This window comes from Callithrix jacchus, chromosome 14 (assembly GCF_049354715.1).
Source record: "Callithrix jacchus isolate 240 chromosome 14, calJac240_pri, whole genome shotgun sequence".
In the NCBI taxonomy this organism is placed as follows: Eukaryota; Metazoa; Chordata; class Mammalia; order Primates; family Cebidae; genus Callithrix; species Callithrix jacchus.
The window spans coordinates 52,196,279-52,220,316 of record NC_133515.1 but is presented as its reverse complement, the minus strand read 5'-3'; the positions used below and the strand labels follow the sequence as shown (position 1 = coordinate 52,220,316).

At 41.3% G+C, this 24,038-nt stretch overlaps 1 protein-coding gene across 11 annotated transcripts in view; it reads left to right on the top strand.

Annotated features, from left to right (window-relative positions):
- The window catches only part of COMMD1 (copper metabolism domain containing 1), a 300,356-nt gene that overhangs the window by 18,337 nt on the left and 257,981 nt on the right, over nucleotides 1-24,038 (top strand). The gene's annotated exons all lie outside the window — the stretch shown is intronic.

Below are 24,038 nucleotides of genomic sequence, written 5' to 3'. Positions count from 1 at the left end.
TTGGCTCACCGCAACCTCCGCCTCCTGGGTTCAGGCAATTCTCCTCCCTCAGCCTCCTGAGTAGCTGGGACTACAGGCACGTGCCACCATGCCCAGCTAATTTTTTGTATTTTTAGTAGAGACGGGGTTTCACCGTGTTAACCAGGATGGTCTCAATCTCTTGACCTTGTGATCCACCTGCCTCAACCTCCCAAAGTGCTGGGATTACAGGCGTGAGCCACCATGCCCGGCCAAAGATGAAATCTTTATGCTTGCTATTTAGTTTGTATATAAATTTCTTCCCGTGAGAAACTAATAGTCATCAACATCTTTTAGCCAATGTGTTTACATTTTTCAGATTCAAATAGTCAAAACCTATAGAATGTTTTCATTCTGAAGCCTACCAAATCCAAATTGTTCTTTGCACGGAGAAAGCAAGCAGTAAACAGAACAGGATCTGGACATATTTTGTGCTGGCCTATCTTTTGGCTGTGCTAAAGAGACAGGTAACAATGTCAGATTCTGGGAAACAACTCTGTCCTCTGCTTCCTTTTAAAAAATAAAAGGAGACTGAAATTTCTCTTGCACTTATTTTTCTTAATATGAAAACTGATAAATTTTCTTTCTTTCTTTTTTTTTTTAAGACAGGGCCTTGCTTTGTCACCCAGACTGGAGTGCAGTGACTCCAAGGTGGCTCACTGTAGCCTTGACCTTCTAGGCTCAAGCAATCCTCCTACCTCAGCCTCCTGAGTAGCTAGAACTACAGGCACACACCATCACACCCAGCTAATTTTTTGTAGAAATAAGGTTTCACCATGTTACCCAGGCTGGTCTCAAATTCCTGGACTTACCTCAGGCTTCTAATGTGGTGGGATTACAGGTGTGAGCCACTGCATCCAGCCAGTAAACTTAATTTTCTTTGTAGTCGTGAAGATCATTAGAAAACATTGCTGTTACTTCAAAAAATAATGTGAATAGGTTTTTTTTGTTTTGTTTTCATATTTTTGAGACAGAATCTTATTCAGTTGCCCAGGCTGGAGTGGAGTGGTGCAATCTCAGCCCACTGCAACCTCTGCCTCCTGGGTTCAAGCCATTCTCCTGCCTCAGACTCCTGAGTAGCTAGAACCACAGGTGTGTGCTACCACACCTGCTAATTTTTGTATTTTTAGTAGAGATGGGGCTTTACCTCATTGACCAAGCTGGTCTCAAACTCCTGACTTCAAGTGATCTGCTTGCCTTGGCCTCCCAAAATGCTGGGTTAGAGGCATGAGCCACTGCACCTGGCTGTTTTTTCTGTTTTCTTTTTTTAATTGAAACAGTCTTGCTCTGTTGCCCAGGCTGGAGTGCGGTGATATGATCTTGGTTCCCTGCAACCTCTGCCTCCACCTTCCCCTTTCAAACAATTCTTGTGCCTCAGCTATCTAAGTAGCTGGGACTACAGACATGTGCTACCACACCCAGCTAATTTTATATTTTTAGTTGAGATGGGGTTTTGCTGTGTTGGCCAGGCTGGTCTTGAACCATACTTGGCCAGATCTTATTTTTAAGAGCAGTTTTAGGTTCACATCAAAATTCAGCAGAAAGTATGAAAAGTTCCCATACGCTCTCTGTCCCTAGACACACATGACTGCCTCACTATCAACATCTGATGGCACAGTGGTACATTTATTACATACAATAGGTGAACGTACACTGACACATCATTACCTCCCAGAGTTCATAATTTAAATTATGGTTCATTCTTTGTGTTTTACATTCTATGGGTTTTGACATATGTGCAGTGTACATGTGTTCACCATCATAGTATACAAAATAGTTTCACTGCCTTGAAAATCTGTTTCTGTTCATTCCTTCCTCCTCTTCCCTCTCACAGATAAGCAGGCAACTGCTTATCTGTATACTGTTTTCATAGTTTTGCCTTTCCTAGAATATTATATTATTTGAATTATGTGGTATGTAGCCTTTTCAGATTGCCTCTTCCACTTAGTAATATACATTTAAGATACCTCTGTGGCTTTTCCTGGCTTGATACTCGTTTCTGTGTTTTTTTTATTTTTTTATTTTTGAGACGGAGTCTCCCTCTCTCGCCCTGGCTGATGTGCCGTAGTGTGACCTTGGCTCACTGCCATCTTCGCTTCCCAGGTTCAAGTGATTCTCTTGCCTCAGCCTCCTGAGTAGCTGGAATTATAAGTGCCCACCATGTTCAGCCAATTTTTGTATCAGTAGAGACAGTTTTTTACCATATTGGCCAGGCTGGTCTCGAACTCCTGACCTTGTGCTACCCACCTTGACCTCCCAAAGTGCTGGGATTACAGGTGTGAGCCCCTGTGCCTGGCCAACTCATTTCTTTTTAGCATTAGATAATACTCCATTATCTGATATGTCACAGTTTATCCATTTACCTACTGAAGGTCATCTTGGTTGCTTCCAAGTTTTGACAGTTATGACTATAACTGCTGCAGACATCCAAATGCATAGGACAAGTATGTGTAGTTTTGTGTAAAACTACCAAACTGTCTTCCAAAGTGGCTGTGCAATTTTTGCATTTCTGCCAGCAATGAATGTGAGTTACTATTGCTCCACATCCTTGCCAACATTTGGTGTACCAGCATTCTAGATTTTGACTGTTCTAATCAGTGCATTGGTGTTACTTTTTGACTTGGTGGCCTATTTCTTAAAATCCTAGAGATGACTTGATTGTGTGTATTATTTATTAATATTTTTCATGGCAGATAATATATCTACCCACAATAGAATCTAATTGTAAGTGCCAAATAGTCTTAGGTTATTACGTGTCTAAATACATAGCTTTAAAGTATATCTATACTGATTACAAGTATGGTCATAAATTATTATGGTATGGGCTGGGCGTGGTGGCTCACACCTGTAATCCCAGCACTTTGGGAGGCTGGGGCAGGTGGATCACTTGAGGTCAGGGGTTTGAGACCAGCCTGGCCAACATGGTGAAACCCGGTCTCTAATAAAACTATGAAAATTAGCCGGGTGTGGTGGCGGACACCTGTAATCCTAGTTGCTCTGGAGGCTGAGGGAGGAGAATTGCTTGAACCCAGAAGCCAGAGGTTGCAGTGAGCTGAGACTGCACCACTGCCCTCTAACCTGGGCAACAGTGAGACTCTGTCTCAAAAAATGAAAAAAAAAATTGTGTTATGCATATTGACAAGAGCTGGAAGGGAACTAGAATGACTGTGAGGATACCTTTTGTTTTCATTATAATATTTGTGATAAAGGAAAATTTGTGAACTTTACTTTTTGGGGTATATTGTAAACATTTAATACTATAGTTGATTTTAGTTATAATCCAGGCCATTTGTGAGGTCTTTGTGACTTTTGATTTTGTTAGACACACATTTATAAAGCACTTTCTCGGCTGGGTGTGGTGGCTCATGCCTGTAATCCCTGCACTTTGGGAGGCTGAGGCAAGAGGATCAGTTGAGTCTTGGAGTTCAAGACTAGCTTGGGCAACATAGTGAGCCCCCATGTCTACAAAAAATTAAAGTTAGCTTGTTGTGGTGATGCATGCCTATAGTCCCAGCTACTCAGGAGGCTGAGGCGGAAAGATTGCTTGTGTCTGGGAAGTCAAGGCTGCAGTGACTATGCCACTGCACTCCAACCTGAGCGACAGAGTGAGACCCTGTTTCATAAAACAAAAGAACAATAACAAAAAAGTATTTTCTTATGCTTGATTATGTTTTACTATGTGTTTGATTATATTCTGAAAATATGGTAATTTGAGAAGAAATTTAATGTGAGCTACCTTGATATATTAATGTTTTAAGTATCTATTTAATTTAAATTTAAATTTAAATAGATATTTAAAACATTAATGATGCCTAAAATACCATTATACCACACCCCTGAGTCCATAAATGGGGTTGTTGTTAAATGACTTCTTGCCTTAACATTCTTTTTCTTTCTTTCCTCTCCTTTCCTTTTCCTTTCCCTTTTGTTCCCCATTCCTTTCCCCTTCTTTTCTTTTGTTTGTTTGGATCTTTCCCTTTTTCTTTTCTTTTGTATCTTTGTCTGGATCTTTACATTTTTCTTTTCTTTTGTTTTTTTGTCTGGATCTTGCTGTGTTGCCCAAGCTGGGTGCAGTGGCTATTAATCAGGCATGATCATAGTGCACTACATCCTCAAACTCCTGGGCTCAAGTGAGCCACCTGCCTCAGCCTCCCAAGTAGTTTAAAATTCTTAAATTCCAATCTTAGATACATTTTTTTAGGTTCCTTTGAAATTTGGCAGAAGTTCTCCTGGTTTGTATTTTCTTTAAACAAAAAAGAATAGGACCTGAAAACACATCTTTCTCATGTCAATGTTGTACTAGATTATGTTGCAAAGGCAAAGGACCACTGATTCAGAAATTTAAAATTAGCTAGGCATAATGGCATGTGCCTGTAATCTCAGTGTAGGGGAGAAAGCATAATTTTTTCTTTCCCTCTTTATTCTTTGTTGAGATAATCTCCTGAATACAAATTAAAACAAGCAGAAGTTTATTAATGCATGCCATACCCCTCATGTGGGAGAGGACTAAATTCAAAAGTATAATATTTCTCTCTCAAGGCAGTGGCTTAAGGGCCTTACTTAAATAGTATTTTAACAGAGCTGTAAATCCTATGTAGTGAGTGACAAGACAAAGGAGAGTATCTTCAGGCTTCCAAAAGGCAGGAAAATGTGGGAAGGTAAATTTGTGGGAAGAGTGAAGTCTGCACCTGGATCCTCTGAGCTCTGTTACTGAGTTGATAAGCAAGTGTTGTAACGGGGCCTATTTTAGGTGGGAAAGGATAAGAGGATGGTAAGAGTGTGCCCTGTGTTTCAACCATTTTTAGCTCAGTAATCCCCATTATTTTAGAGAGGAATATTTTGGTTTTCTTCACCAGCTATTCAGGAGGTTGAGGTTGGGGGATTGCTTGAGCCCAGGAGTTTGAGACCAATCTGGGCAACACAGATTCTGTTTTTTTAAAAAAATAATGATAAAGATTCTGCTATTGTAAGAACTGCATTTAGCTGAGTTCCTGATGCCAACTAAATAAAAATGAAAAAAATTTAAAAATTAAAAAAAGAACTGCATTGCAGGAAGGAGCAGAGTACTTATTAGTTAGAGGATATTACCACCCCATGTCCTTAGTACATCAAAATTATATTTCTTCTTTATAAGACGTGTGTGTGTGTGTGTGTTAGGGTAGATGGATTGTCTCAGCAGGAGGAAGGGGTCTCACTACCTTCAGGTAGAAAAGAGAATATTTCTTTGTTGTTTTTTTTTCTTTTTGAGATGGAGTTTTGCTCTTGTTGCCCGGGCTGTAGGACAGTGGCGTGATCTCGGCTCACTGCAACTCCTCCTTCTGGGTTCAAGCAATTCTCCTGCTTCAGCCTCCTAAGTAGCTGGAATTACAGGTTCCTACCATCACACCCAGCTACTTCTTTATATTTTTAGTAGAGATAGGGTTTCACCATGTTGGCCATGTTGGTCTTGAACTCTGGACTTCAGGTGAACCACCTGGCTCAGACTCCCAAAGTGCTGGAATTATTGGTGTGAGGCACCACACCTGGCCAAGAATATTTCTTGAATCTCAGGTAGAGGACATGAGATTTCATGATACTCAGCCCTGGAGAAAGGGCAGAGATGGAGCCAGTAATCTTATTAGCAAACTTCAAAAAGGCTACTTGTTAGGCTGTTGATAACAAACATTTGAAAGGGAACATTGTTTTTGCCCAGCAAAACGTTATGAATTGTTTGTTTCTTTTTCTCTAACCACTGAGATAAAATGTGATTTTATTATGAAGAACCTAATTTCTTCATATAAACCAGAGCATCCCAAAGTTTGCTACACAGACTATCAGTTCCTCAGGTTATTTTTTTGAAAGAAAACATTTAGTGATAACTAAGATGCGTATTATACGCATACTATATTCATTTCTTGGAAATGGGCATTAACATATTAAAGATAACAAGAGATTCTGCAGTAGAGAAACCTGTTTAACTTTCTTTGACTCAACGTTTCTCAAATTTAATTCATGAAACCTTTCTTCCTTTTTTCTCCCTACACAGCACCCATAATATTTTTCTGTGGAACAAGTGGTCTGTAATAGTTAATACATACATAGTTCTTCATATATGCCAGCCACTGTTTTACGTGCTTTACATATATTATTAGTTAATCTTTTTTGTTAAGCCGCCTATCTTCTTTTGTTCTTCTACCCCAGGCCCTGGTACATCACAAATGGTCATCCTTGGAATAGAGGCAGTGTAGTACGGAAACTGAGATTCCAGACTGGGAGCTGGGCTGATTAGATTAGAATCCCAGCTGTGCTAATTAAAACTTGTCATTTTGAGCAAGTGGCTTCATCTCTCTAGGCCTCAGTTTTCTAAAGAGTGGAACAAGTTTTTTAGTTATTGTTAGTATGTTCAAACATAAGAAAAATAGAGAATATTATACCCTTCACCTAGGTTAATACATGTTAGTATTGTGCTGTATTTGCTTTAAAATTTTTTTTTCTCTTTTGCTGGAATATTTTTAAGTGTCACGATATTTCACTTTAATTTTTTTGAGACAGAGCCTTGCTCTGTTGCTCAAGCTGGAGTGTGATGTAATCTTGGCTCACTGCAACCTCTGCTTTCTGGATTCAAGCAATCGTCCTGCCTCAGCCTCCTGAGTAGCTGGGGTTATAGGTGCCCATCTGATATTTGTATTTTTAGTAGAGATGGGGTTACACCATGTTGGCCAGTCTGGTCTTGAACTCTTGACCTCTGGTGATCTGCCCCCCTTGGCTTCCCAAAGTACTGGGATTACAGGTGTGAGCCACCGTGCCTGGCCTCACTTTAATTTTATTAATAGTGTGTGTCTCTAAACCATGTAACCACAATATGATTATACAACCAATAAAATCTACAGTAATTTTTGAATATTCAGAATTACCCTGATTGTCCTCAGAAGTGTCCTTTTTTGCTGGTTTATTTAGACTAGGATCTGTTCATAGGCCACATATTATATTTGATTGTTACATCTGGAAGGAAACATAAAAGGAAAGATGAAGTTGAAGGAGCCATCTTGGGATTTTAGTGAAAAAGGCAGCATAGATTCCTGTAGAGATTGAGGGGCTGGAAGAAGGATTTGGTGTTTTGAGAGACTAGAAAATATAAGGACTAAATATAGTTAGAGATGGATAAATAGATACTAGGTGGCTTTGATGGATATGAAAGCCCAGCAACAGAAGCATAGGAAGTTAACAGTGGACATGGCCCTAATCAAATGATCAAACTCAGCATTGTCAATATTAGACAAACTGACAAAATGGGGAGATGCCCAGGAAAAGTACAATAGACCAGGGTAAGGTTTGTTATGCAGATTTAAGATGGTACGTTCTCTACTGTTAAGAGTTTCTAGTGATTTGAAGACACTTTCCTCTTCCTGGTATCCTTACAAATGAAGATTTCCTTTAGAAATGTAAATTTCTCTTACAAAATGATAATTTATACTCTTGTTTTCAGAGCTGTTTCTCACAGTTACCAGTTCAAAATAACCCTTATGCCAGAGATGCATATTTTGGGGTGTCATATTCTGGTCTCCTACAGTCATATTTTGGGGTGGCATATTTTGATTTCTTGTAAATATAAGAAGTCTGGAGTTTAGAAAGTTCAAGATTTGGGAGTTGTCATGATAACCATGATAGTGTTGTTAAAAATATATTGTTCAGAAAAGAGACAAATCGTGACTACACTAGAGCTACAAAAATAAAGACATGCTAACGAATTGAGGCATTCAGGCAGATATAACCTGTTCAAAGGAAAACACAAATTTATATGGAATAAAGTAGTGGAGGTGAATTGGAAACTGATTTTGTTACAGAAAAGGGATCCTGATCCAGACCCCAAGGTGGGGTTCTTGGATCTTGTGCAAGAAAAAATTCAGGGCTAGTTCATATAATAAAGTGAAAGCAAATTAAGAAAGTAAAGGAATAAAAAAATGGCTACTCCATAGACAGAGCAGCCCTGAGGGCTGCTGGTTACCCAATTTTTTTTTCTTCTCCCACCCCCTGGTTATCCATTTTTGTGGTGATTGCTTGATGATATGCTAAACCAGGGGTGGATTATTCATGCCTCCCCCTTTTAGACCACATAAGGTAACTTCCTGACGTTGCCCTGGCATCTGTATACTGTCGTGGCACTGATGGGAGTGTACAGACGACCAGAAGTCACTCTTATGGCCACCATCTTGGTTTTGGTGGGTTTTAGCCAGCTTTTTACTGCAACTTGTTTTATCAGCAAGGTCTTTATAACCTGTATTTTGTGTGGACCTCCTATCTCATCCTGTGGCTTAGAATGCCTTAACCTGCTGGTAATGGAGCCCAGTAGGTTTCAACCTCATTTTATCCACTCCTGTACAAGATGGATTTGTTCTGTTTGACAAATCTCTGACAGTTTCCCCTTCCTCCATTCCCTGAGGAGAAGGGGTGTTGTCAATTAAGTTGCTATGTGACAGGACAGAATTTCATATTTATCAGTTATCTGTCCACAAATTGCAGGCCAGCTCTGTGGTTCATGCTTGTAATCCCAGTGCTTTGGGAGGCCAAGGCGATAGGATGCTTGCGCTCAAGAGTTCAGGACCAGCCTGGGTGACATGGTGAAACACCATCTCTACAAAAATTACAAAAATTAACTGATCATGGTGACACATGCCTTATAGTTCCAGCTACTTGAAAGGCTGAGGTAACAGGATTGCTTGAACCCAGAAGGTTGAGGCTGCTGTGAGCTGTAACCATGTCACTGTACTCCAATCTGGGTGAGAGAGAGACTGTATTTCAAAAAACCTACTTTAGTTTAAAAATAATTTTTTTTAATTAAAAACATTGCAAATAATTGCTAATTAGCTTAAAAAAAAAACAAAACCATGAACAGGGCTAGAATCTAATAACTTAGAAGTGTATGCTATAGTCAGCAGTACCCAACTTTTTGGCATCAGGGACTGGTTTTGTGGAAGATAATTTTTCCCTGGACCTGGGGACAGGGGGATGGTTTTGGGATGATCCAAGTGCATTATTTTTATTGTGCACTTTATTTCTGTTATTATTACATTGTAATATATAATGAAATAATCATACAACTCAATCATAGTGTAGAATCTCTGGGATTCCTGAGCCTGTTTTCCTGTAACTGGATGGTTCCATCTAGGGATGATGGGAGACAGTAACAGATCATTAGATTCTCATAAGGAGCACACAACCTAGATCCTTCACATGCTCTAGTTCACGATATGGTTTGTCCTATCAATGCTGCCACTGACAGGAGGAGGAGCTTGGACAGTAATATGAGCAATAGGGAACAGCTATGCTTTTTTGTTTGTTTGTTTTTGAGATGGCGTCTCGCTCTTGTTATCCAGGCTGTAGTGCAATGGCAAGATCGTGGCTCAGTGCAGCCTCTGCCTCCTGGGCTCAAGCGATTCTCCTGCCTTAGCCTCCGGAGTAGCTGGGATTACAGGCACCTGCCACCATGCCTGCCTAATTTTTTTTTTTTTTTTTTTGAGACAAAGTCTCCCTCTATGGCCCAGGCTGGAGTGTAGTGGTGCAATCTTGGCTCAGTGCAACCTCTGCCTCCTGGGTTCAAGCAATTCTCCTGCCTTAGCCTCCTGAGTACCTGGGACTACAGGCATGTGCTACCATGCCCAGCTAGTTTTTGTATTTTTAGCAGAGACAGGGTTTCACCATATTGGCCAGGCTGGTTTCAAACTCCTGACCTCGTGATCCGCCCACCTCAGCCTTCCAAAATTCTGGGATTACAGGCATGAGCTACCATGCCTGGCCCATTTTTGTATTTTTAGTAGAGACGGTGTTTAATCATATTGGCTAGGCTGGTCTCAAACTCCTGACCTCAAGTGATCCAACCGCCTAGGTCTCCCAAAGTGCTGGAATTAGAGGCATGAGCCACTCCACCTGGCGGGAGCAGCTATAAATACAGATGAAGCTTCTTTTGCATGTCCACCACTCACCTCCTGCTGTGCAGCCCAGTTCCTGACAGGCCACAGACCTGTTACTGGTACGGTACCAGTCTGTGTCCCGGGGGTTGGGGACCCCTCCTGTAGAGGATACATACGATATTTTGTGTTTATTTAATCTGTAATCCAATCCAGTGATGGAGGTGTTCTTATTTCCATATAGGTAATGACGAAACTAAGGCTTGGAATAGATAAAAGACTTGCCACAGGTCTTTCTTAACAAGTGGAAAGAGTTGGTACTTAAACACAGGTTATTTTGACTCCTTAATCTAGTCTTAGTTACTCATACAGATATAAGGAAGTTACTGTGTAGATAAAGACAAAGAGATAACTAACTTACTGAGCCGAGTTCTAAAGGAGTTGAAAATGTGGAAGTTGTAGAGGATATCCCAGCCAAGGAAGCAGCATAAGCCCAGGCATTGAGATGTGGAAGATCATGGGACACCAGGTGCTATGGCTCATACCTGTAATTTCAGCACTTTGGGAGGTCAAAGTGGGCAGATTGCTTGAGCTTAGAAGTTCGAGACCAGCCTGGGCAATGTGGCAAGAACCCTGTCTCTACTCAAAATACAAAAAACACAGCTGGACATGGTGGTGCATGCCTGTAGTCTCGGCTACTCAGTAGGCTGAAGTGGTAGGATTGCTTGAGCCTGGGGGCTAGAGGGAGCAGTGAGCTGAGATTGAACCACTGTACACCAGCCTGGGTGACAGAGCAAGACCCTGTCTCAAAAATGATTATGAGATATTTGGGAAACAATGAGTAAAAAGAAATGTTAGAAGCCCCCATCTGCCCACTTATAAGAATACATTCTGTTGATGACTGAACATGGAGTTTGGAGGCCACCTAACACCATTCTGATGAATTTGTGACTTTTAGGAAGCAGTTTGTTATTTGGAAAATAATAGGTTTTAGGAGGCAAGAAGGACTTTAGTTAAAAATCCTAGTACTGGCCCAGCATGGTGGCTCATGCCTGTAATCCCAGCACTTTGGGAGGCTGAGGCAGGTAGATCACCCGAGGTCAGGAGTTCGAGGTCAGGAGTGCAAGACCAGCCTTGTCAATGTGGTGAAACCTCATCTCAACTAAAAATACAAAAATTAACCAGGCAGGGTTATTTACAGCTACTCAGGAGGCTGAGGCAGGAGAATCGCTTGAACCTGGGGGGCAGAGGTTGCAGTGAGTTGAGATTGTGTCATTGCACTCCAACTTGGGTGACAAAGTGAGACTCCATCTGGAAAAAAAAAATCTTAGTATTACAGTTTACTAAGGGTGAGTTGCTTAATCTTTCTGAGCCTTAGTTTCTCCCTGTATGGAATAAGAAGAATAATTTTGAATTTAGCCAGAATTAGTAATGTATCTAATCTATATAAAAATATATGTATCTGGGCACTGTGGCTCATACCTGTTACCCCAGCACTTTGGGAGGTCAAGGCAGGCAGATCACTTGAGCCCAGGAGTTTGAGACCAGCCTGGGCAACATGGGCAAAATGCCATCTCTACAAAAAATACAAAAATTAACTGGGTGTGGTGGCACACTCCTGTAGTCCTAGCTACTTAGGTGGTTTAGATGGGAGGATCGCTTCAACCTGGGAACCTGGTAGGTTGAGGTTGCCCTGAACTGTGATCGTGCCACTGCCCTCTATCCTGGGTGACAGAGTGAGACCCTGTCTCCAAAGGAAAAAACAAAAACAAACAAAATGTAAAACTCCTCAATACTGCTTGGCATATAATTTGTATTTAGTAATTGTTAGTGTTGAGCTAAAATAAGAAGCCGAGGCAGAATTAATACAGAGAGTTTATTTGGCCAAGCTTGAGTATTGCAACCAGGAGCATAGATTTAAATTGCTGTGTATATACACTCCAATTAGCAGCAGTTAAAAGTGGATTTTTCAAGGGAAACAAAGGGGGATAGGAAGTGGGCCAATTCAGAGTTGTCTGTCAGAAATTCTCACTGGTTTATGGAAATAACATTGATTAGTGATTGTCCATACATTGTTAAGCTATAGGGTGTGGGTTATATTGAAGGTATGTATGGCATTATTAGGTTAATTTATAGCTACTTGTGGCAATAGCAAGCATTTTCAAGAGATGGATACATAGCTCAAGGGGGAAGTAAGACATGCTTGCTGTTTCATTTTAATGTCTCTGTGGGCCTCATAATTTAAAAGGACTCACAAATAAAGTTCTTTTCTCAGTATTAATTTTTTAAAATCCTGCTATGTGGTAAAGTGTTAGTTACATTATTCTTTCAGGAAAATTATTTACATTAGGGATATGTATTTAGATCCACTGTCAATATATTACAAGAGTCCTGGACAGCTTAAAGGCGATGCCAATTGTAGAGTTAGTGTTTTTTAAATTAAACATACTGATTTGTGTAAGTAATGTAGAAGTAAGACTGTCCCCTTTATAAGGTTAGATTTTAGTTATTTGTCTTTGAGAGCCATAACCAGTTACAGTGGCATATACTTGCAGACACAGTGATGATAATCTGTCAAAAGACAAAATTACAACTAATTTAAAGGGCTTAAGAAAAATAGAATCTTGGAACCCCAAACTCACTGTACAAAAGGGAGAGTTAAAATTGGGATCTGAGTCATCAATACAAGTTTCCTTTTGTTATCAAATAGATAGCTATAATATCACAACCCCATATCATACCCTCATTTCTTCTACTCTCTTTTCATGTTTATCTTATGTAAAATGTAGATTTACTGAGCTCGAGACAATGCGTAGTTGGCCTTTTCTTTTACTTCCTTTTCCCTTATGTAAAATGTAGATTTTTCTGAGGCTAATTGGAGCTTCATAAGAATGTAACCGTCTGCCTCATTGCCTACCTCTTCTTCCTTTTATTCCCCCCATCCTGCTTGCTCTTTCCTCTTTAAATACCAAAGTTCACAAAACCTTCTTTGGAAAAAGCATAGGTCACAGATGTTCCTGTGGTTTGTTTTTCCCCTGAGCACATCCTCAACCTTGGTTAAATAAACCTCTAATCTATTGAGACCTGCCTCCATCACTTTTTGCTTATCAGTCTCTGTGTATTTGTAATTCTAGAATTGGGCAACACTTCATTCCATAAAATAGAATAAATGTTTCCACGAGTTGAGCAGAGGGAGTAGATTTTATAGGCAGAAAGGGCTGAATAAAGCAGAAACAAAGAGTAAAAAGCAGATTGGTCATTTCAAAAAGTTACTTTCCTCGTAAGGCACAGATGAGGAGATAGAACAATAAAAAATAACTGACTAACGTTAGGTTACTTCAGGCTGTAAGTATTGTGTAGGGATTGAAGCAAAGGGAACTTCATTCTCATGCTATTTGAAGACTGAAACTGACCTGTTGGAGAAATTGGCTGTTATAGCTCTGTTCTCATTCCTTGGAAGATAGCAACATAGTTTTAGTTGTGGTGATGTGAACTTTAGCGTGGGTGACTCCATTTTGATTTTTAGTGTTGTCTGTTGGGACCTAGTGCAGTAGCTTAGTCCAAAACAGTGGCCTTCTGTAGTTTTTTTCTTAAAGACCAGTGTGATAGTAACCTTTTGTGATTTTTAATTAACAAAACCTATAAGAAGCTAAGTAATACAAAGCAAGGAGCTATTTGTTTATTTACTTATTTTGAGATAGTTTCCCTCTGTTGCCCAGGCTGGAATGCCGTGGTACAATCTCTGCTCACTACAACCTCCGCCTCCTGAGTTTGCAATTCTCATGCCTCAGCCATCTGAGTAGCTGGGATTACAGGTGTATGCTACCGTGCCTGGCTAATTTTTGCATTTTTAGTAGAGACAGGGTTTCACTGATCTCAAACTCCCGGACTCAAGTGATCCACCCGCCTAAGCCTCCTAAAGTGCTGGGATTATAGGCGTAAACCACCATACCTGGCCCAGGAAGCTATTTAGTATCTATTTTCAGTATCCTAAAAAGCTAAGCGTACATTTTTTAGTTTTGGAAAAGGAATTTGTCACATATTTTAAGGAATACCACCTTTATAGGATCCAGGACACACTATCCCAAAATGTTGTACCTTGACATATTTTTTTATTTTTAAGGCCAGTCAAGTGAAGCAGTGGGAATGGAGCAGGAACAAATAAATTTGTAAATGGTTGTGATAAGCTATAAGCCAGCCTTGGATATTTTTTAAGCTGAAGGCATTTGAGAAAATAGCAAAAGCAGGAAAATCTTTCTTACCTTCCCCTGCCTACTCCCCTGAAGCAGGTCATAAAAACCTTGGAAGGATTGTCTGACCTCCAGAAGCAGGTCCCAAGTTCCTCATCTGAGGATGTCATCTCATCTCATCTCATCTCATCTGAGATGTCAATCTTAAAAAAAGGATAGTAGAGAAAACTGTGTCTGTACATGTTGGATTTACTTAGAAGTAGAAATAACGATTATAACCTGGAATGCATGGAATGGCAAACCACCAGTGCATTCTATGAGGGAAGGGTAAGGGAAGCTTTTATTAGCAAAAGAGATTTACATAAGCTGCTTAGCAAGGGAGTTCAATGGTTCCAGAGGTTCAAAGCCAGAGTTGTTATCAGTTCATTGGTGGAGATGCCCTTACTGGGCAAGTGTTCTTCTGAAAACATTTTATCTGAATTACGTGTCCGAGATAAGAACTGTTTCCAGTTCATTAATTATTTGAATTACTGCAGTCCTAAAGAATGTCTAGTGATAAACCTTATCAAAGCAGGAGATGTGTGAAGGACACAGAACGACTTTTAGAAAGTCTTTGGAAACTCTTCTTGTCTCACAAGCATGGGCCTCCTCTTCTTTGGGTGTTCCCGGCTCTATTTTCTCTGGGTCTAGCAAAAGTTAATTTCATCTTGCTACCTGCAACTTTACAGAGAGGTGCCCTTCTTATACTTGGAAGAAAGGAACATCTCTACCTCTGAAGACAAATAGACACCAAGAAGAGTCTCAGCATATAGGCCTAGATAAATTTCCCCTAGTTTATTACCATTAGACCATATTCTTTTTGTTCTGTCATATTTTTCCATGACTCTCCTTTCTTCATCAAACCTAGCATAAAAATATTCTGGTTTAGCTGTTTCTTCAGATCTACATTTCTTTTTTTTATTTTATTTTAATTATTATTTTTTCTTTCTTTTTAGATCTACATTCCTTATGAAAGCTCCTGTGTCATATAAAATTTACATTTGTAAGATCAGATGCACTGGCTCACACCTGTAATCCTAGCACTTTGGGAGCCCAAGGCAGGAGGATCACTTGAGCCCAGGAGTTCAAGACCAGCCTGAGCAACATAATGAGATCTGGTCTTTACAAAAAATTAGTTGGATATGGTGGTGTGTGTCTGTAGTCTCAGCTCCTCTGGAGGTTAAGATGGGAGGATCACTTGAGCCTGGGAGGTCAAGGCTGTAGTGAGCTAGTGAGCTGTGATTACACCACTGAACTCCCGCTTGGGTGACAGAGTGAGACCCTGTCTAAAAAAAACTGTATGCTTTTCTTTTGTTCACCTGTTTTTTTTTATCATAAGAGACTCAGCTGTAACCCTAAGATAGGGGAGGGAAAGATACTTTCCCTCCCCTACAATCTTTTCTGTATAATTATGCCCAGATGTTATGAAAAGTCCAGGTGACTGCTTTTGAGGTTTAGGGAAAGCAGAAATTCTCTGAGAGGGGGAAGCCAGCCAACTGCCAGGACAGTCTGTCTTTGGATGGCAGAACTTGTAAAGTGACTAGGATTCTGCTGATAAACCTCTTTTGCCCTGGCATCCAGAATTGATTAGTCTCTAAGAGAATGATCCAAAAACTACTAAGACCGGGTATGGTGGCTCACGCCTGTAATACCAGCACTTTGGGAGGCCGAGGGATCACAAGGTCAGTAGTTCGAGACTAGCCTGGGCAACATAGTGAAACCCCATCTCTACTAAAAATACAAAAATTAGCTGGGTGTGGTGGCATATGCCTCCTGAGTAATCCCAGCTACTCAGGAGGCTGAGGCAGGAGAATTTCTTGAACCCAGGAGGTGGAGGTTGTAATGAGCCAAGATAATGCCTCTGCATTCTAGCCTGGTTAACAGAGCAAGACTCTGTCTTGGAAAAAGTAAAATAAAATGAAAAATAAAACAGGAGACTTCAATGGGACTATTGGATAAACCAGAGGGTTGTCATTTTTCTTTTCTTTTTTTTATGTTGTTTGCGCTCACCTATCCATTCATCAGAATTGTTTGTATCCATTATTTAAGATACCTTTTTGGGGCCGGGTGTGGTGGCTCACGCCTGTAATCCCAGCACTTTGGGAGGCCGAGGCGGGTGGATCATGAGGTCAAGAGATTGAGACCATCCTGGTCAACATGGTGAAACCCCGTCTCTACTAAAAATACAAAAAAAATTAGCTGGGCATGGTGGCACACGCCTGTAATCCCAGCTGCTCGAGAGGCTGAGGCAGGAGAATTGCCTGAACCCAGGAGGCAGAGGTTGCGGTGAGCCGAGATCGCGCCATTGCACTCCAGCCTGGGTAACAAGAGCGAAACTCTGTCTCAAAAAAAAAAAAAAGATACCTTTTAAAATGTTAAGTCACCTGGAATTCTAAGAAAATAGTTGGAAGGTTACTTGATAGGCATGGAATGGAAGCATGAGGCAGTGTGTGTCTTTGGAGTTCTTAGGGGAACAAACAAGATTCAGATATGATAAGTGTTATGTTAATTAGGTTCACACTGCCTAGTTATGCTAACTCAGACTGAAACTGTGAGATTTCTCAGTGACTCAGCCAGTTATATATGTTCAAACTCATGGCTTATTATGACCGTCAAATATGCAATTAACATGCAGTGTACATACAGACAGTAATTAAAGGAGGATAGGCCAGGTGTGGGGGGCTTGTGCCTGTAATCCCAGCACTTTGGGAGGCCGAGGTGGGCAGATCACTTGAGGTTAGGAGTTCAAGACCAGCCTGGCCGACATGGGGAAATCTCATCTCTACAAAAAATATAAAAATTAGCCAGGCATGGTGGTGCGTGCCTTTAGTCCCAGCTATTCAGGAGGTTGAGGTGGGAGAACTGCTTGAACTCAGGAGGCGGAGGTTGCAGTGAGCCGAGATCATGTCACTGCACTCCAGCCTGGACGACAGAGTGAGACCCTGTCTCAAAAAAGTAAAAATAAAAATAAAATAAGGGAGGGTAATAGACCACAGAGAATGAACCACATTGGGAAACCAATATGCTGACAGACAAGTTGAATGGATCTGGAAGTCCTTTGCATGCTGGTCATGTATTAGGGTTGTCTCTTTGGCAAAGCCTCCAGTGGCAGCCGCCAAAGTTGGAAGAAGGCCTCAGAGTTCTCATGAGCAGAGCCTCCAAAGGGTCTTGGACTAGCCTTATTCTTGCTGCTTTGATGATCTTCCACAGATGGGTCTATTCTTCATTATCTCAGCCATGTTTCACTTTTTATGACTTCAGTTCAGGTGTTGGTTGGTAATAGGCAACAGCAGGTGCTATCTTATGACCTCAATCCATTACCTATATGTTTATGGCTTTGAGGGGGTGAACAGCTTTACTTTGGGCTCAATCCTACTTGAGGTGAGTGACTTCATTTTGAGACATTCAGATCACAAATTATGATATATCAGTAACGATATTGGACACTTGGTTGATGATTGAGTAAAATTCCAGATGGCTTAGTGAAAAATGTTAGTTTCAGTTAGAAAAGACAGCTTTGAGGAATTAGAATATTGAGAAGATACGTACCAAAGGAACTTTGCATTTAAGGATGATAGTTGCAGGATTTCTATCCCAGTTGTGTGCCTCTGAGACTTTGAAAGACTCCATGGTCTTTGTTGTTGTTTGAGTCATGCTGTTGCTCTGTCTCCAAGCTTGGAGTACAGTGGTATGTTCTCGGCTCACTGCAGCCTCTATCTCCTAGGCTCAGTCGACCCTCCCGCTTTGGCCTCCCAAAGTGCTGGAATTACAGGCGTGAGCCACCATGCCTGGCCAACTCCATGGTCTTTATCATCAAGCTGAGTGCCTTGAAAAATTTTGAGTACTTAAGCATTTGCTAACTGAATAACTAAACATTTTAACTTATGTTGTTATTGTTGTTGAGACGGAGTCTCACACTGTCGCATGGGCTGGAGTGCAGTGGAGTAATCTCGGCTCACTGCAACCTCTACCTCCCAGGTTCAAGCGATTCTCCTTTCCTCAGCCTCCCAAGTAGCTCAGATTACAAGTGCCTGCCACCACGTCCGGCTACTTTTTTTGTTTTTCGTAGAGATGGGGTTTCACTATGTTGGCCAGGCTGGTCTTGAACTCCTGACCTTGTAATTCACCTGCCTTGGCCTCCCAGAGTGCTGGGATTACAGGCACGAGCCACTGTGTCTGGACTTTTCTTCTTTCTCTGCTTACCTTTTTAATTATTCTCTAACAGTAATGTCTAAATCTGCAAAATTCTTTGGATAAAATGTATACAAAAGGTACAAGTGGTTTTGTAAAGTCAGTACTTCTGTTCATGACATTTCCTTGCTGTTACTTCAGTTGTCTGAATTGCCAAGAGATTCAGATACCACTTATGTTTTACAGGCCTCTCAATAGTAAAAAAGGCAGCTACATTCTGTGCTTGGAGCTCAAATTAGAGGGGTAAATAAAAGAACCATTGGCTTTATATTCTCCCCCACACCCCCCAGTTCTTGGTTCACCGTAGACATAGCAGAGGTTGGCACTATATCTAAGGGGCAAAGAACAAGTGAATACGTGCTGTGGTTTGAATGTGTTCTCCATATTTCATATGTTGGAAACTTAATCCCCAAATTTATATATTGATTGGTGGTGGGGTCTTTGGGAGGTAATTAGGATTAGAAAAGGTCAGGGTGAGAAGGGATAATTCCCTGGACCCCCTCGCTGGATTTGTGACAGATGTGTAGCAGCCGACCGCAGCATGCTCAAACCCCTTGCATGAGGGAGCATGCGAGCAAGTGCAGAAACCAGAGCAAATGAATGCTGGAAGCAGCCGGTTGCACCTCTCTGGTGGGAGCAGGCTCTGTGTGGACCCTGCAGCAGCATCCAACTGTGTTACAACCAGTGCTCTTTCAGCTCTGCTGTTCAGGGATGACTAAGTGTCAGCTCAGTGGAGGGTCAGAGTGGCAGCCCCTGCCCCGTTGGCACCTGGGTTCTTGTCTGGCATCCAGGAAGAATCAGGTCACACAAACAGATTTAAGAGTAGTATATGTGAAGGATTTAACTGGGCCATGGAAGTGGCTCTCAGTCGGGTGGGGAGTTGGAAAGGGGATTGTGCAGAAAGAAGTTGATGTTTCCCTGAAGCCTGGCCATCTCTGGCTGGGCCTTTCTCCAAAGCTGCACATCTGAAATTAGTCACATCTATCCATAGTCTCTGATGCTCAGTTTCTTCTCTGCTTGCCGTTCAGCTGCTTGTATCAATGCTTAGCTGCTTGTATTCCCATTGCTCAGCTGTTTGTATCTCTGATGCTCAGCCGCTTATATCCTCAATGCTGAGCTGCTTGTGTTGCTCTGCCAGCTGAAGTGTTTTTATCAGGGTGGTTTGCAGGGGCAGAGGATAAGGGTGTGGCAAGCCAAAAAGGCAACATTTGGGCGGAAAAATGGGGTCAGCTGTTTTCACTTAGTGCCATGGTTCCAGGCTTAAGGGTAGGGTTTAGCTCGGAGCCCAGCCCTTCTATATCAATGTGGGGGTGAGCCATGATGGTACTGTGACTTTATAAGAAGAGAAAGAGAGACCTGAGCTGCCATGCTTTTGACCTCTTCCCATGTGTGATACTCTCTGCCATGATATTACATAGTAAGAAGGCCCTCACCAGGTACAGCTTCTCAACCTTGGACTTTGCAGCTTTGAAAACTATGAGCCAAATACCCAGTCTTGAGTATTTAGTTTTAGTAAAAGAAAGTGAACAAAACCAACAAGCAACTTTTGGTTTTTTTTTTTTTTTTGGTATAATCTAAAATACCTAAATCCAGTTTAAGCATCAACAACTATATCATATTTAAATACAAAATGAATTTGAGATAGGAGTGTGTGTCAGTGGGTTGTGGGGGACTGTGAGGGATAGTATAGAATGAAAAGTTCTAGTTATTAGTATCTCTTGAGTGGGACAATTGGGACCACTGTCCTGGAAGGGCCATGGGGGAGGTTTTTCATAAAGAATGAACCATGGGATGTCCACAGTAAATGAGTTTTACTCAGGCTTGAGGGAAAATGAATTTAGAGCTTTGAATGCTCCTCTAGGGTATCAAAATGAAGGAAGAAACTTGAAGTAAAACTTATTTTTGTCTTTTAAAAGGCTTAATGAGTGGCCCTGCATGATGGCTTCTACCTGTAATCCCAGCACTTGGGGAGATAAAAGCGGGAAGATCACTTGATCCCAGGAGTTTGAGACCAGCCTGGGCAATAGAGGGAGACCCTGCCTCAAAAAAAAAATTTTTTTATGAAGGCTTAACAAGTTCAAGTTATGGAATGAAAATTTCAGTTAATTGAATGGTAGGCTGTCATGAAAACAAAAAAGAGAATTTCAATTAATCAAGAAAGGGATGTGAAATTGAGAGGTAAACAAAAAGGAAAGGGGGTTAGTTAGTACAGCACTCGCTGGTTTGTCTGTGAAGAGAGGGAAACTGTTTTTCTCTCAAACCTCATCAGTTCTTTTTTCTTTAAATTGAGACAGGGTTTTTTTTTTGTTTGTTTTTGTTTTTGAGACGGAGTTTCGCTCTTGTTACCCAGGCTGGAGTGCAATGGCGCAATCTCGTCTCACCACAACCTCTGCCTCCTGGGTTCAGGCAATTCTCCTGCCTCAGCCTCCCGAGTAGCTGGGATTACAGGTGTGCGCCACCATGCCCAGCTAATTTAGTATTTTTAGTAGAGACGGGGTTTCACCATGTTGACCAGGATGGTCTCGATCTCTTGACCTTGTGATCAACCCGCCTTGGCCTCCCAAAGTGCTGGGATTACAGGCGTGAGCCACGGCCCCCGGCCCTGAGACAGGGTCTTATTGTATTGTCCAGGCTAGGCTCAAGCAGTCCTCCTGCCTTGGCCTCCTGAAGTGCTGAGATTATAGGCATGAGCTACTGTACCTGGCCACCTTATAAATTCTTAATTGGAATAGACTCCTGTAACAAAAGACAGGTTAACAAGAGAAAAACAAGGTTATTTCCTGGAGCAGACCATGGAAGATGTGGGTGTTCAGTTAACTTCCTGCGTGGCTCTAAAATGAATACAACCAAAAATGGTTGTATTAATAAATTCTTTTTGCCGGGCGCGGTGGCTCAAGCCTGTAATCCCAGCACTTTGGGAGGCCAAGGCGGGTGGATCACGAGGTCAAGAGATTGAGACCATCCTGGTCAACATGGTGAAACCCCGTCTCTACTAAAAATACAAAAAAAAAAAATTAGCTGGGCAAGGTGCCTTGTGCCTGTAATCCCAGCTACTCAGGAGGCTGAGGCAGGAGAATTGCCTGAACCCAGGAGGCGGAGGTTGCGGTCAGCCGAGATTGCACTCCAGCCTGGGTAACAAAAGCGAAACTCCGTCTCCCTCTCAAGAAAATAAGTTCTTTTAGTTTATATCAGGTCATCCAGCTTCAGCTTGTAGGGCTTTGGGACAAGAGAAACTAGAGTCTCAATAAGGATCCGGGCAGTCAGATTTTAGTTCTTAGTGACTTCAAGTCAGGAGGGTGGGAGAAAAATGGGAAACATTAATTACTGACAAGATATGCAAGACAGCAGGCTGTGGTTTAGGGAGTGGTGAAAGATAGGTCAGAGACAAATAATAGAACTATGGTCTGATAACCCAGTAGCGAAGATGATAATTTTCCATTGCAATGTAAAATTTCTGGCCAGGTGTAGTGGCTAATGCCTGTAATCCCAGCACTTTGGGAGGTTTAGGCTGGTGGATCACTTGAGGTCAGGAGTTGAAGACCAGCCTGGCCAACATGGTGAAACCCTGTCTCTACAAAAATACAAAAATTAGACTGGCATGATGTCAGGTGCCTGTAATCCTAGCTACTTGGGAGGCTGAGGCAGGAAAATCGCTTGAACCTGGGAGGTAGAGGTTGTAGTAAGCCAGGATCATACCACCGCATTCCAGCCCAGGCGACCGAGCAAGACTCTGTCTCCAAAAAAAAAAAAGAGAAATGTAAAATTTCTCTGTTCAGTCATCCTCAGTTTGATCAAAAGTAAAAGAACACTCTTGTTTACAAAAATCTAATCTCATTAAATTTGGTGTAATCGTTTATATAAGTGCAGCAAGAATGATAAGTGGACATATGCTTGATCTTAGGTTATCAGTTTTGTTTTGTTTTGTTTTTTTTTGAGACAGAGTCTCACTGTTGCTCAGGCCAGAGTGTAGTGAAGTGATCTCAACTTACTATAGCCTCCTTCTTCTGGGTTCAAGTGATTCTCCTGCCTCAGCCTCCTGAGTAGCTGGGATTACAGGCATGTGCTACCATTCCCAGCTAATTTTTTCGTATTTTAGTAGAGATAGGGTTTCACCATATTGCCCAGGCTGGTCTCAAACTCCTGAGCTCAGGGGGATCTGCCCGCCTTGGCCTCCCAAATTGCTAAGCCATTGCGCTCAGCAGCCCAGTTGTTTTTTTTTTTCTTCAAATTTTCATTCCTGTTTTACAGATGAGGGTTATCAGTTTTGATGTACCTATCAGTTTCTCTAGTAGAGTTTTGGACATTTCACTTAGTCTAACGGTGTGATTTCAAAGTTATTTAAGCAATGTCATGAGGAACCTGTACCTCAGAGTACCTACCTGTATAATTCTTTCCTTGGCTCTCTGAGGCAGTCACTTATGTTGAATATGAAGCATTCCAGCTTGTAGCTGATTGTGACCTTTCAGGGAAGCATTTGAATACAAGAGTAATTATATGTGAATGACAAAAGACCTAAAATGGCCATGGTTAAAGATTTTATTCGAGTTCATTATCAAAATAATGGCGTTGACAGGAAATTTAGTTGTTTCTGTGCCATACATTTTAAAATAATAATTGGAATTATGATAACATATCAGAATATATTATGGACAGTGAGTGCATTGACAAACTTCATGTAGTTTTTTTTTTTTTTTGAGATGGGGTCTTGCTCTATCACCAGGCTGGAGTGCAGAGGCGTGATCTCAGTTCACTGCAATCTCTACCTCACGTGTTCAGGTGATTCTCCTGCCTCAGTTTCCTGAGTAGCTGGGATTATAGGCGCACACCACCACACCCAGCTAATTTTTGTATTTTTAGTAGAGATGGGATTTCACCTATTGGCCAAGATCTGTCTTGAACAGATCACCTAAGGTCAGGTTTTTTTTTTTTTTTATGTTTCATTAATTATTTTACTCATTTTTCTGAAAACTTTCCTGCTTTATCAATACAGAACAGTCACTTCTCTCCTTATAATTGTATCTTAACATAGATATAGTGGGTATAAAATAATGGAAATAAAACCCTGCTGGTTTCCCCAATGTACACACAACAGCAAAATTGTTTTTATTCATGATTTGTACAACTTGGCCTCCGAAAGTGCTGGGATTACAGGTGTGAGCTGCCATACCTGGCCCATATAGTTTTTTTTAAAAAAGGAAACAAAGTCTTATCTTATTGCCCTGGATGGTCTCGAACTTCTGGGCAAAAGTGATCCTCCTGTTGGCCTCCCAAAGTGCTGGGGTTATAGGTACACTTGGCCTTTTATGCAGTTTTTGGAGTACTTATATTAATAACATTTTCTCATACAGACGTGAACCCAAAATATGAGACCAGGGTCTCAGTCAATTTAGAAGGTTTATTTTGCCAGGATTAAGGATGTGCCCATGACATAGCCTCAGGAGGCCTGATGACATGTTCCCAGGGTAGTCAGGGTACAGCTTGCTTTTATACAGTTTAGGGAGACATAATACATCAGTCAATACATGTAAGATTTACATTGGTTCCCTCTGGAAGGGCGGGAAACCCGAAGTGGGGGCTTCCAGATCATATGTAGATTTAAACATACTCAGATTGGCAATTGGTTGAAAGATTTGTTGTCAGTAGAAAGGAATGTCTGGGTTAAGATAAGGGGTTGTAGACACCAAGGTGTTTTTTGTGTGTGTTTTTTTTTTTGAGA